The 13,776-nt window shown below is 45.5% G+C and overlaps 1 long non-coding RNA gene across 1 annotated transcript in view; it reads right to left on the bottom strand.

The window, feature by feature from the left end:
- Positions 1 to 12,967, bottom strand: part of LOC137534025 (uncharacterized) — an 80,482-nt gene extending 67,515 nt beyond the window's left edge. Inside the window, exon 1 of the long non-coding RNA XR_011024285.1 lies at positions 12,879 to 12,967. This is a non-coding gene — a long non-coding RNA (uncharacterized lncRNA). The remainder of the gene's footprint in view (positions 1 to 12,878) is intronic.
- Positions 12,968 to 13,776: the final 809 nt, after the last annotated feature.

The raw sequence follows: 13,776 nt of genomic DNA, 5'->3' as shown, positions 1-13,776 counted from the left end.
GTCCTGGGGCTGCCGCCGCGGCCACGCGGTCGGCAAAAGGTTAAAGCCCTAGTTTAGGCTTGATTTGAATACACATGGCACATCATTTTTCTTGTTTTATGTTTTTATTGAAGTACAGTTTCAAGTACAACAGTTGGATAAGTTAGCACAGAAAAGTGTAAAATCTATAGCGTCCCAGTTGTTACATTATTATTGATTTATAAAGCGCCAACATATTCAGTGGCGCTGTACAAAGTAAGAAACAAACGGGGTACAAAATACTACAGACAATGGTATACACCAATATACAAACTACAGAGTTAGTACAAAGTACAGAATTGGTAATTACAGTGACAAAATTAATCTGAATAAATGTGTAACAAAATCCAAAAGGAGGCAGTGTGTTTTAGGTTATCTCGTACGAAGTACAAAAGGGGGTCAAAGGGTGAAATAGCCTAAGGTAGAGCATATGCTTGACGGAAAAAGTGAGTTTTGAGAGAGTGTTTAAAGTAAAGCAGAGACGTCACATTCTAAAGCTTAGATACTTACCCAGGGCTTCCTCCAGCCCCATAAGGTCGTCTGAGGCCCTTGCCATCCTCCCGCGGTCTGCCATTCAGCATTCTACGCATGTATGGAAGGTCCGCGCATGCGCAGAAGACCCAGACTGGACCCAAATGAGCCAGCCTCTAAATCCCTCACTTAAGTTGTCCTTTAACCACCCTAGCGTTCTATTAAATCCGCCAGGGTGGCGGCGCAGCACTTTTTAAAAAAAGTTTTTTAAATCATGTAGCTAGCCTAGCGCTAGCTACATGACAGCCGCTGTGCAGCGGCATCCCCCCACCCCTTCCGATCGCCTCCGGCAATTAGAGCAAACAGGAAATCCCGTTCAGAACGGGATTTCCTGTTTGGCTTCCCCCGTCGCCATGGCGACGATCGGGATGAAGTCATGGCGTCTGGGGGAGTCCAGATCCACCCCATAGCGCAGCCTGGCGTAGATCGGCCAGGCTGTGCAAGGGGTCTCAGGGGGGGGTGTCGCCCTCTAACGCGGCACGGAGCGGCAGCGATTGGCTTGTACACGCAGCTAGCAAAAGTGCTAGCTGCGTGTAACAAAGCAAACCGTGTGAAAAATCGGCCCACCAGGGCCTGAGCAATCCACCGCGCCGGTCATGGACGAGCTGAGCTCATCCATACCACTAAGGTGGTTAATTAGGTTATTTGTGGACATGTTGCCGAGTGATGTCATTTGTGATAACGTAATTGCAAATTTTTATTTTGAGAATATAGTTACATAATATAGCTGTTTAAAGTAAACCTAAAGTGAAAATAAAACAAAGTTTAACTTACTTGGGGCTACCAACGGCCCCCTGCAGCCGCCGTGTGCCCGCACTGTGATTGTGCGATGCTCCAGTCACCCGCATGCACCTCTTTCAGTCACACAACCTAGCGAGTCAGTGGCCCCTGCGCATGCCCGGTGCCGGCCGCTCACAACCTCGATAGCGCTCCGTTGCCGGGAGCGTTCTGTGCATAAGAAGTATAGATTTTCCCGCACTACACATGTGCAGAGAGTTCCCGTCCACGGGGGTGCGATAAGGAGGTGCGTAGACTGGGGCTGTGCATCCAGCTGAAAGAGGGGGCTGTGGGTGACTGGAGCATGGCAGGATCACAGCATGAGCACAGGACAGCTGCAGGGGCTGGCTGAAGCCCCAGGGAAGTGAAACTGTTTTTTTGCCTTAGGTTTTCTTTAGGGCTCTTTTCCACAGGCGGTTGAACTGTGCGCTCAGTGAGCAGTTACCAGGCAGCTAGTGTAAGCAGTTGCCAGGCAGCAGCAAACAGCGGCATGCAGTTGTGAGAGTTTGACAGCCTTTTCACAGCCTATCAGCTGCTCGTAGAAAAGGGCCCTTAAATGGGCCCTGAACTCTTGCACAGGACAGAAGGAAAATGGAGAGAAATGCACCCTGTATGTATTTAGAGAGTTTAGCCTGTCTAATTCCCCCTCATTTGTGTATAATCACAAGAGGTAATCTTATCTCTCCCCTGTGTCACATGACTGCCTATTAGCAGAGATTGCAGATAAGCCCATTTGAAAGCCCTGGATGTTAAAGCCCCATACACATGCTGAACAGTGGTCTTTTATGCAGCACTGCATAAAAAAAAAACGCTGTTGAGCGTGCGTATGGGGCTCAACAATATGTCTGCCTCCATGAATCAGGAAGTAGAAACAATGCAGATTTATTCTAAGATTTGTATCAGCTGTAAGAAAAATGTTTTTATGTTTAAAGGTTATTATGCAGTTGTGTATCTTTTAGAGGAGAGAGGACTTCTGGGTTCAGGTCCGCTTTAATCACCTGATTTGGAAGACATACTGATGTTATTCAGGGGACATGCTGCCTGTCATTTAAAGTGACACTTAAAGGGATACTTAAGTCAAAAATAAAAAATGATTTTTACTCACCTGGGGCATCCCTCAGCCCCCTGAAGCTGTATGGTGCCCTCGCAGCCTCGCTCCGATCCTCCTGTCCCCGCCGGCGGCTACTTCCGGGCTCCGCGACAGCCGCCGCCAGGCTGGGACCGCGAGTGATTTTCCGCGTTCCCAGCCGCTATATCACCCTCTATGCTGCTATAGCATATAACATATACGCTATAGCAGTATAGAGGGTGATATAGCGGCTGGGAACACGGAGAATCACTCGCGTTCCCAGCCTGTCGGCGGCTGTCGCCAAGCCCGGAAGTAGCCGATGGCGTGGACAGGAGGATCGGAGCGAGGCTGCGAGGGCACCATACAGCTTCAGGGGGCTGAGGGATGCCCCAGGTGAGTAAAAATCATTTTTTTATTTTTGACTTAAGTATCCCTTTAAGGAGAAACTGTGACCAAAAATTGATCATCCCAATCAGTAGCGGATACCCCCTTTCCCATGAGAAATCTATTCCTTTTCACAAGCGGATCATCAGTGGGCTCTGTATGGCTGATATTGTGATGAAACCCCTCCCACAGGAAACTGAGGACCATGGTCCTGGCAGTTTCCTGTCTGTGAACCTGGCTGCATTGTGGTAAATACCTGTTTACAGCTGTCTCCAACTGCCAAAAAAAGGGAACAGCAGCTACTCCCAGTGACATCACCTGCCAGCAGTAAAAATGTCACCATGTGATAAAATGTCAGAATGTGAATAAGGGAGAGGAAAGATTTTTACAATGGGCAAACACTGAATGACTGACTGATATTTATACATAATTATTGTAAAAATGAAGCACTTTTTTTTATTACATTATTTTCACTGGAGTTCCTATTTAAGTGAAGAGGTAAACAAATGTATATATCCTCCTACTCCTAAAAAAATGACTTAGATATCCCAGTTTTATTTTAAAAAAGCAGAATTATTGTTTTGTCTCAGCTGACTGTAACAGTCTGTCCCTGTGTCTCAAGGTGTGTACATACGCACTACCGCTGGCAACGACGGGTCCTCCAGATCCTCCCGCTGGGCGGATGTTCAGCCGACAGTATCGTTCAGAAACAGCCTCATCAGTCTGCCTGAAAGACTGTACACACGCACTACTGTCGCTGGAACGTCCGCCCTGCGGGAGGGTCCGGCGGACCTGTCGTTACCGGTGGTAGTGCGTGTGTACGCACCTTCAGAGTTCTAGAATACAGCATATGAACTATTGCCCTTTTTTATAGCTATCCTCTCCTGGCAGAGAACTGGGCTTCCTAGAGTAAAGTAGTTTATGGCTGTAATTCCTTATCAGTAGTCTCACTGGGTCCTGACTGGAAAAAAACCTGTTAAGGTTCCCATACATCAGGAGATCATGGGCAGATTCGACAAAGACAAATTTAACTCTAATCAAATCTGATTACAGAGAAATTTGTCTGTTCATTGAAGCTGCGAATATACTGCAGGCCAATTCCCGCCCGATTTCAGCATGAAATCTTAAAGGACTACTGTAGGGGAGTAGGCAGAAAGAGAGTTGAACTTACCTGGGGCTTCTGATGGTCCCCCGCAGACATCCTGTGCCCACGCAGCCACTCACCGATGCTCTGGGCCCCGCCTCCGGTTCACTTCCAGAATTTACGACTTTAAAGTCGGAAAACCACTGTGCCTGCGCAGTCCCGTCCTGGCTCCCGCCACCGAGAGTGTACTGCACAGATGCAGACAGTACTGGGCCTCCGCATTACACTCCCGGTGATGTCAGCAGGAGCGAGGATGCGGCCACGCAGGCGCAGTGGCTTTCTGACTTTAAAGTTGCAAATTCTGGAAGTGAACCGGCGGCGGGGACCGGAGCATCGGTGAGTGGCTGTGCAGTCACAGGATGTCTGCGGGGGACCATTAGAAGCCCCAGGTAAGTTCAACGTTTTGTCCCGTACCCCCCTACAGTAGTCCTTTTAAGGGAATAGTCTGTGCCCGCCGCTGCCCCCTAATATATAAATGTGTCCCCCCCTGTGTGTGCATTTATACATTACCCGTCCTGTAGCAGCCTCCGCGCGATGTCTGTAACCCCCGGGAGGCTCTCCATACACACAACTGGTGCATAGCGTCTGACAGAGGCCACATGGAAGGTTACGCACACAGCGCAGAGGCTGCTACAGGACAGGTAACGTATAATACAATATAATAACATTTCCATAGCGCTTTTCTCTCATAGGACTCAAAGCGCTTAGGCTCTCTCAGATTCAGTAATTGGAAGTAGGATGAAGTATTCACACAACAAAAGTTATATTTCTGCAAATACCAAACTGAACAGGCGGGTTTTCAGTCTGGATGTAAACACTTCCAGGGTTATTGATTTATAAAGCGCCAACATATTCCGTGGTGCTACCTAGGAGATGCTACCTAAGGGCTGGTTCACACTGAGACTTGCAGTGTATTACATTGTAACATAATGCTCCTATACCTACATGACTGGTGGCATAGCCAAAGCTATAATACACCTGGGCACCTTCTTATAGGCTCTGATGTATACTTCTACTGCTTAATGAATTGTATGCACCTGACTTATGAAGTGCTGTGTAGGACTGTATTGCGGCTGATTTATTACACAAATGCGATATAAAGTAGAGTAATGATGCCGCAGAGAGCAACCAATCAGGGATTAACTGTCAAATAAAATAGAAATTCTGACTGATTGCTCAGGACAACTGCAACACTTTTGCATCAGTTTTCCTTGTGCTGGGCTTGACAAATCAGGCCCACTGAGTACTTACACAGTATTGAAACTGTACAGTTTAGAAGATCGTTCCTTAAAGCGTACCTGAGACCGGGGGATAGAGAACATTCATACATACCTGGGGCTTCCTCCAGCCCTCTTAAACGTGATTGCTTCCTCTCCGCCATCCTACGTCTTCTGGATTCTCTGTAAGTGCTTCCGTAAGTACGTCCAGTTGCGCATGTGCAGTGCGGTTGCGCGTGCTCCCCCATTGCACTCTCGTGGCTGAGAGTGTTTTGCGACTACATAGTACTGCACAGGCACAGAACGCTCCCACCTATATAAGCGCAACAGGGGTGTGTGTGCACAGCCAAACTTATGGGAGCCTTCACGGTAAATCCAGAAGGCGGAGGATGGCATCGAGGGACGGATCAGGCCAAAGGGGGCTAGAGTAGGCCCCAGGTATGTATGAATTTCTTCTATCCCCCATCTCAGGGACCCTTTAAGGCCAACTTGACATACAGGCCTTGATTCACTAAAGCTACCGCGGACAAACAGCCCCAGTTAATATTAGCACGAGGTCCCGTCAGCGTAGCGTGCAGTCTCAACTTATGTGCAATGCTTTTAACTTCTGCACGATGTGCTTGTAGCACAACCGCCATAATCCACTGTAGCAGCCGCACTGGCGGAGTATCGCAGTCACACTACAAGCACATCGCGCGGCAGTTAGAAGCATCTCGCGTAAGTTAACGCACACGCTTTGCTGACAGGACTGCGCGTAGCACCTGTGTGCTAATAACCCGCGCTGTTTGTGGGCAGTAGCTTTAGTGAATCAAGGCCATTGTGCAGTGCAGTCATCCTGCAGCAGGAGAGCTCAGGGTGCACCATTTCCCCAGGTATATTACACTGCGGCAAAGTGCACCAACAGGGTAATATGTGTAGTGCTTCCCCCGCGCAGTGATGTACTTTCTGCTGGACAGGAAGTACGTCACTGAAATGTCATCGATCTGCCTATGTGCCGCACCGCTGCTGCAATCAGAGTCACACTTACCGTGTCACCTTAGACTTGCACTGTTGCGTAATCCATGCGGTAAGCACGGATCATGCGGCAATGCACTGCAGAGTTTGCGGCAGCCTTGTGTCAATTTAGCTACTTCTGTCGCACTGCATCGTGTCGCTATAGTGTGCAAGTCCCTATAGACTTACATTGCCCTTGTGTGGCGGTCAGGAGCCTCGCCCAGCTCTCCTCAATAAGCTCCCTCACACCTCCAGCCAGCTTCTACATCTGGTTGCGGTGCCTGCGCTCTGCTCTCACGGTGCTTGTGTGCGCCTTGTTTCCTTCACTTCCCTCACTGCTGCCCACACTCTTCACTATTCATGTCCCTTTTGGATCCTTGGTTTGTTTTCTTGCCATTTATATTTCACTTATACTTTTGGGATTCATTCTCATCCTATATATATTCTTAGCACATTGCACTTTATATGGAAGTTGCTGGCATAAATTATGCATATACAGTATTATTATTATTTAGTATTTATATAGCGCCGACATCCTCCGCATCGCTGTACATAGTAAAGAAGAGTGTGTGTGTGTGTGTGTGTGTGATTAACTGTCCCTCGGAGGAGCTCACATTCTAGTCCCTACCATAGACATATGTCTATGTATATAGTGTATGTATTGTAGACTAGGAACAATTTAGGGGGAAGCCAATTATCTGTATTTTTCAGGATGTGGGAGGAAAACGGAGTGCCCGGAGGAAACCCACACAGACACGGGGAGAACATACAAGCTCCTTGCAGATGTTGACCTGGCTGGGATTCAAACCGGGGACCCAGCGCTGCAAGGCAAGAACGCTAACCACTACGCCACAGTGCTGCCCATTGCATTGTACTTTCAATAGGGTTTGAACCATATGTTGGCTACCATGGAGTCATAGGACCATGTATCACATTTATCTGTATTTATTGGAATGATCAATATTATCATTATTTGTTGATACTCGTTTTCAGTGCTATTTTTCATGTACCTGGCTTTTAAGTGTTTATGTGCTTTTGTTTGTATTAATAAAGACCGATTCGTGTTCTAATTAGATATTCGTGAGTGGTGCGGTACTTTTTAGGATCATCTTGTCCTTTAGGGCCCGTTTCCACTAATGCGGTGCGATTTCTTTGCGAAAAATGCATAAATTAATTTGCATGCAGATGCAAATTCGTATGCGTTTGCAAATTTTCATGCAAATTCGCATGCGTTTTCGTGTATTTTTGTAAGTATGTAAGTCGTGCTCAAGGAAGGGGTAGATTTTCCTAGCGTCTCTTGCAAAGCACCTCATCATTCCCAGAATCATTACCATGTGGATTGGTTAGTGAGGAGGTTGGGGGGGGGGGGGGGGGTAGGAGGTAATCCCTCTCACAGGTCACTATTCCTTCTTGACGTCTAACCATCATGGCTGGGCAGGGCCCTACTTAGCGTCTCTAGTGGTGCTAGGCATTTTTTTTCCTATTTGAGCAAAAAATAAGGGTGGAAGATAATCAGAAATTATAATAATGGTTGAGGTTGCAGTGATGTTTTGTCATATAGCAGTCTTGTAACTGTAGCCATATACAGTACCTGCAGTACATTTTTATAAAGTGTCGGTGATGCCATTACATGTACAGTATGCTGCAGCAACTGCACACACGCCATTTCATTCATCCTTTAGCAATACTTACTGTGATCTGATATGACCCAGATAAATGTTGCAGAACTTTTAAGAACCCAGCAGCTGTTAGGTTCTGAACACATGGTACGTGTACCCCCGGGTGTACAGTATAAGAATTTGTTACATAGTTACATAGTTATTTTGGTTGAAAAAAGACATACGTCCATCGAGTTCAACCAGTACAAAGTACAACTCCAGCCCGTCCCCCACCTACCCCTGTTGATCCAGAGAAAGGCGAAAAAAACCCCACAAGGCATGGTCCAATTAGCCCCAAAAGGGAAAATTTCCTTCCTGACTCCAGATGGCAATCAGATAAAATCCCTGGATCAACATCATTAGGCATAACCTAGTAATTGTAGCCATGGATGTCTTTCAACGCAAGGAAAGCATCTAAGCCCCCTTTAAATGCAGGTATAGAGTTTGCCATAACGACTTCCTGTGGCAATGCATTCCACATCTTAATCACTCTTACTGTAAAGAACCCTTTCCTAAATAAATGGCTAAAACGTTTTTCCTCCATGCGCAGCTCATGTCCTCTAGTCCTTTGAGAAGGCCTAGGGACAAAAAGCTCATCCGCCAAGCTATTATATTGCCCTCTGATGTATTTATACATGTTAATTAGATCTCCTCTAAGGTGTCTTTTCTCTAGACTAAATAAACCCAGTTTATCTAACCTTTCTTGGTAAGCGAGACCTTCCATCCCACGTATCAATTTTGTAGCTCGTCTCTGCACCTGCTCTAAAACTGCAATATCTTTTTTGTAATGTGGTGCCTAGAACTGAATTCCATATTCCAGATGTGGCCTTACTAGAGAGTTAAACAGGGGCAATATTATGCTAGCATCTCGAGTTTTTATTTCCCTTTTAATGCATCCCAAAATTGTGTTCGCTTTAGCTGCAGCGGCTTGGCATTGAGTACGATTATTTAACTTGTTGTCGATGAGTACTCCTAAGTCCTTCTCCAAGTTTGATGTTCCCAACTGTATCCCATTTATTTTGTATGGTGCTAGACCATTGGTACGACCAAAATGCATGACTTTACATTTGTCAACATTGAATTTCATCTGCCATATATGTGCCCATATAGCCATCCTATCCAGATCCTGTTGCAATATGACACTATCTTCCTGAGAGTTGATGATTCTGCACAATTTTATATCATCTGCAAAAATAGCAACATTGCTCACTACTGCATCTACTAGGTCATTAATAAATAAATTGAAGAGCACTGGACCCAGTACAGACCCCTGTGGGACCCCACTGCTAACAGTCTCCCATTTTGAGTACGATCCATTGACCACAACTCTTTGTTTTCTGTCCATTAGCCAGTTCCCTATCCATGCACACAAACTCTTCCCCAGTCCTTGCATCCTCAACTTTTGCACCAGACTTCTGTGGGGAACAGTGTCGAAGGCCTTTGCAAAGTCCAAGTATATCACATCTACAGCATTCCCAATATCCATATTAGCATTCACTACCTCATAAAAGCTGAGCATGTTAGTTAAACAGGACCTGTCTTTAGTAAACCCATGTTGATGCTGAGAAATAAGATTATTTTCTACTATGAAGTCATGTATAGTATCTCTTAGTAACCCCTCAAATAGTTTGCATACAACTGATGTTAAGCTTACAGGTCTATAATTTCCTGGATCAGATTTGTTGCCCTTCTTAAATAATGGGAAAACGTGGGCTGTACGCCAATCCACTGGGACTCTGCTAGTTGCAAGAGAGTCACAAAAGATAAGATAAAGGGGCTTAGCTGTAACTGAACTTAATTCTCTTAGGACCCGAGGATGCATGCCATCCGGGCCAGGTGCCTTGTCTATTTTTAATTTATTTAGTCTTGCCTTTACTTCTTCCTGCATTAAGTATTTAATATTACAGTTAGAAGATTGAGACTCTTCTTCCTCTGTAATTTGCAACAGTGCTGTTTCCTTTGTGAAGACAGAAGCAAAGAAAGCATTTAATAACTCTGCCTTACCTTGGTCATCCACCATTGAGTTCCCACCCTCATCCTTTAGGATTCCTATACAGTCAACCCTTCTTTTTTTAGAGTTGATGTACTTGTAAAACTTTTTTGGGTTAGATTTGATATCCCTAGCGATTTGATTTTCAGCTTCGATCTTTGCCAGCCTAATTTCTTTTTTACAATTTTTATTGCACTCCTTATAATTGCTTAGTGCAGCCTCAGTCCCCTCCTGTTTTAGGACCTTATAGGCATTCTTTTTCCTCTTCATTTTATCCCTAACCTTTCTATTCATCCATAGAGGCCTTTTTTTATTCCTAGACATTTTGTTTCCATATGGGATATACATACTACAATATTTATTGAGAATACATTTAAAAGCTTGCCATTTCCCTTCAGTGTCCTTCCCTTGTAGTACATTATCCCAGTTCACCAAACTTAGTGCCTGCCTAATTTGATTGAACTTTGCTTTTCTAAAATTCATAGTTTTAGTGGTCCCGCTGCCCCGTGGCCTATCAGTCACCAGATCAAACGTTATCATGTTGTGATCACTATTTCCCAAATGTTCTTGAACCTGCACATTTGATACATTATCTGGTCTATTAGAAATGATCAGATCCAGTAACGCATTCCCCCTAGCTGGTTCCGTTACCATTTGAGTCAAGTAATTGTCCTGTAGTGCTGCCAGAAATCTGCTGCTTTTACCAGAATGGGTAGCCTCAATACCCCAGTCAATGTCTGGAAAGTTGAAGTCGCCCATAATTATGACCTCATTTTTACTTGCAGCTTTTTCAATCTGCTGTAGTAATCGCAGTTCTGCAGCTTCATTAATAAGAGGTGGTCTGTAGCATACCCCAATAAGCAATTGACAACTTTTATTTCCACCATGAATATTTACCCAAACGGACTCCACATCTTCGCAATCTTCCTCCATCTTATCGTTGAGGACAGCTGTAAAAGAATTCTTAACAAAGAGACAAACCCCTCCACCTTTTTTCCCTGTTCTATCCCTCCTAAACACATTGTATCCTTTTAAATTAGCTATCCAGTCATGGCTTTCATCCATCCATGTCTCGGTTATTCCCCACAATGTCATAGCCTTTGTCATTCAGAATGAACTCTAGTTCGTCTATTTTATTTGCAAGGCTCCGAGCATTGGTTACCATGCACTTTATATTTTTACCAACACATTTACCAATTTTGTTTACACGAAATGGGCTACTTGTGAGGCTTAAAAATGATAATATACAAATACATCTGAACAAGTATTAATAGTGAATTAAAAATCATCAAGCAATGCCAGAAACAGTCTTATGGCTCATACACACAACCCTCCGATGTGGCAAGAGCCATAATACATTTTTTTTTAAAGCCAGCAACAGCTCGTCGCCAGGTCCCTCTGTGCAACAGCCGTACACACGACGCACAGAGGGACACAGATTCAGCGGAAGCTGTCGCCGAAGGTTCCTCCTCCCCGCCGCCCCCCTGCCGGAAGCTCCATGCATTGTGTATGGAGTTGCTGTCGCTAGTCCACATACACACGACGGACTAGCGACAGTTGCGTCGAAGTTGCGGTGACAGAGGTCGCCAGGCGATTGGCCAAGTCAATTGCCTGGCGACAGCTATGACAAGCGACGGTTCGTGGTGCGCGCCTCATACACACGGGCGACCTGTTGTAGCCCGTGTGTATGAGGCTTTAGACTGGGAGAATGATAGAAAAGTATTATTTCACAATTATGGAGTACTCCTAGTAAATATATCATTTTTCATTTAATTGTTCCAGTGCTGAAAACCAAAAATATATGTAATATTGGAGATGTTCCCGAATGCACAGTTTTAACGAATGTTTAGGTTGGTTTCACAGTGGGACGTTAAAGTACCATGTTACAGCAGCCAGTAACGCAGCCTAACTCACAGCACTGTAAAATCAATGTGCTGTTTAAGTGCACACCTTGTGTTAGGGTATAACACTGCACATTAAATGAAAGTACAGCCAGAGCCGGAGACAAGGTCCTCCAGCACCCAAGGCTGAGACACCAAAGTGCGCCCCTCCATCCCTCCCACCCCAGCCATCACACACTGATTGCTATTAGACTAAGAGGCGCCACAGGGCCCACAACCTCCCCAACACCTTAATATCTAGTTATGTGGCTTGCAGTCACTGCCATGTATCCCTTTTTCTTATTTATTTCTGCTTCAAACACAATTAGGAATGACAGCTGAATTAATTCTGTGCCCCCTCCTACACTGCGCCCTGAGGCTAGAGCCTCTCCAGCCTATGCCTCGCCCGGCCCTGAGTACAGCATGCTGTACGTTATTCCCGTTAGACTGCTTGCACATGATCAGTGACTAGCCACATGGCTAATTAATATTCACTGCACTGTGGTGACTCCTGGTGGGACTTGTAGTGTTGTCCGGATCATGAATGAATAGTTCATTTGATCTGGATCTTTTTTTGTTAGTCGAATCATCCGGATCATCACAATGAAAGATTCGGTTCACAGTGGATGTCTGTCTGGAAGAAACAGGAACATACAGAATGTACAGTGCAGGGAAAGTCCTGTCCTGCTAGTCATTTCACCCCCAGTCTGCTTCCCTAGTAAAATGATTTGGTTCAAAGATCCGGATCTTTTCAATGATCCGAATCCTTAAAAAGATCTGGACTTCCCATCACTATCCTGGAGCTTTGAGAGCCACATAACGCAGCTCAATCTGACGTCCAACTTCAACACCACCACGCGTTGCGTTAGGGGTACATTATGCGACCTTAACGTCCCCTAAAACGCAACTTCTTGGTGGGAAAGAGGCCTTAGTATTAACTATGCAGCAGAAAGAAAAAAAAAGAAAAGCAGCCCCCAAAGTAAACAGTGTTTTTCTCTTTTTCACAATATATGCAGCCATGTGCTGCCAGATACTAGAATGAGGTAGCTATACACCCCACAATACCAGAATACAGCAGCCATACATCCCAGACATTACAATTGAACAGCTTTGTTTCCCAGTCCCCAGACTCCAAAATTAACTAGCCATGTGCCCCAGGTATCAGAATGAAGGAACTATGTGCCCCAGATGCAGCATTTAGGTATCCACATACCCACCTGATACCACATCTAAGTAGCCAAGTTTGGTAGTCACGTGCCGTAGAAGTAAGAAGTCATTTGCCCCTTGAGAATGAAGTTCTTCCAGCCATTGCAAAGTAAACAGCAGGCGGAGTTTGCTGGACTTGTTCAGTCAGGTGTTTGAGCCTCCCAATATTTCCAGCTGTAATGAGATGACACAACATAATTATTTCCCATTGGCATGTTGAAATCAATGTTACATGCTGGCAGCATTGCCATGGTGCAGTGACTGGACAGGAACAAAGATGAATGCACTGGCAAGGCAGGGGCATTCTGGGAGCATTGCCATGGTGCAGTTACTGGACAGGAGAAGAATGAATGTGCTGGCAAGGCAGGTGCATTGCCATGGTGCAGTGACTGGACAGGAGAAGGATGAATGTGCTGGCAGGGCAGGTGCATGCTGCTTGAAAGTGGACCAATCAAATTCCACCTTCATGAGATTGGATTGGCCCATTTTCAAGCTGCATACATTTACAATTGATTCACACTTTGCATAAGCCTACATCAACTAGCAATTATTGCACCTCATTGACCATCCCTAGTCTACAATGCAGATTATTTCCAGCTATGTGCTTCATTAGGACCCACACCTTCATTTTTAACCTGAACCCCTACTTAAGTCGCAACACTGTTCCCCCTCTGTCCCCTGTGCCCCCTATAACCACAGTGTCCCCCTCTGTGCCACCTACTACATGTCGAGGTGCACCCCATGGAGTTGCATATAAGCATGGTGGTGGTGGTGAAATGAGATAGATTTTGGCTGACGGGTAACACCATCGCATGTCAAATGTGACGTGTGTGGCGTTCACAAACTCTTCCATCCAGCTGCATGTAATTGCAACCAAATGGCACTTGTGTCCAGCAGCCAGGAGGCTGA

This window comes from Hyperolius riggenbachi, chromosome 10, assembly GCF_040937935.1.
Source record: "Hyperolius riggenbachi isolate aHypRig1 chromosome 10, aHypRig1.pri, whole genome shotgun sequence".
Lineage (NCBI taxonomy): Eukaryota > Metazoa > Chordata > Amphibia > Anura > Hyperoliidae > Hyperolius > Hyperolius riggenbachi.
The sequence above is the reverse complement of the archived record's forward strand: the minus strand, read 5'-3'. Positions and strand labels throughout refer to the sequence as shown.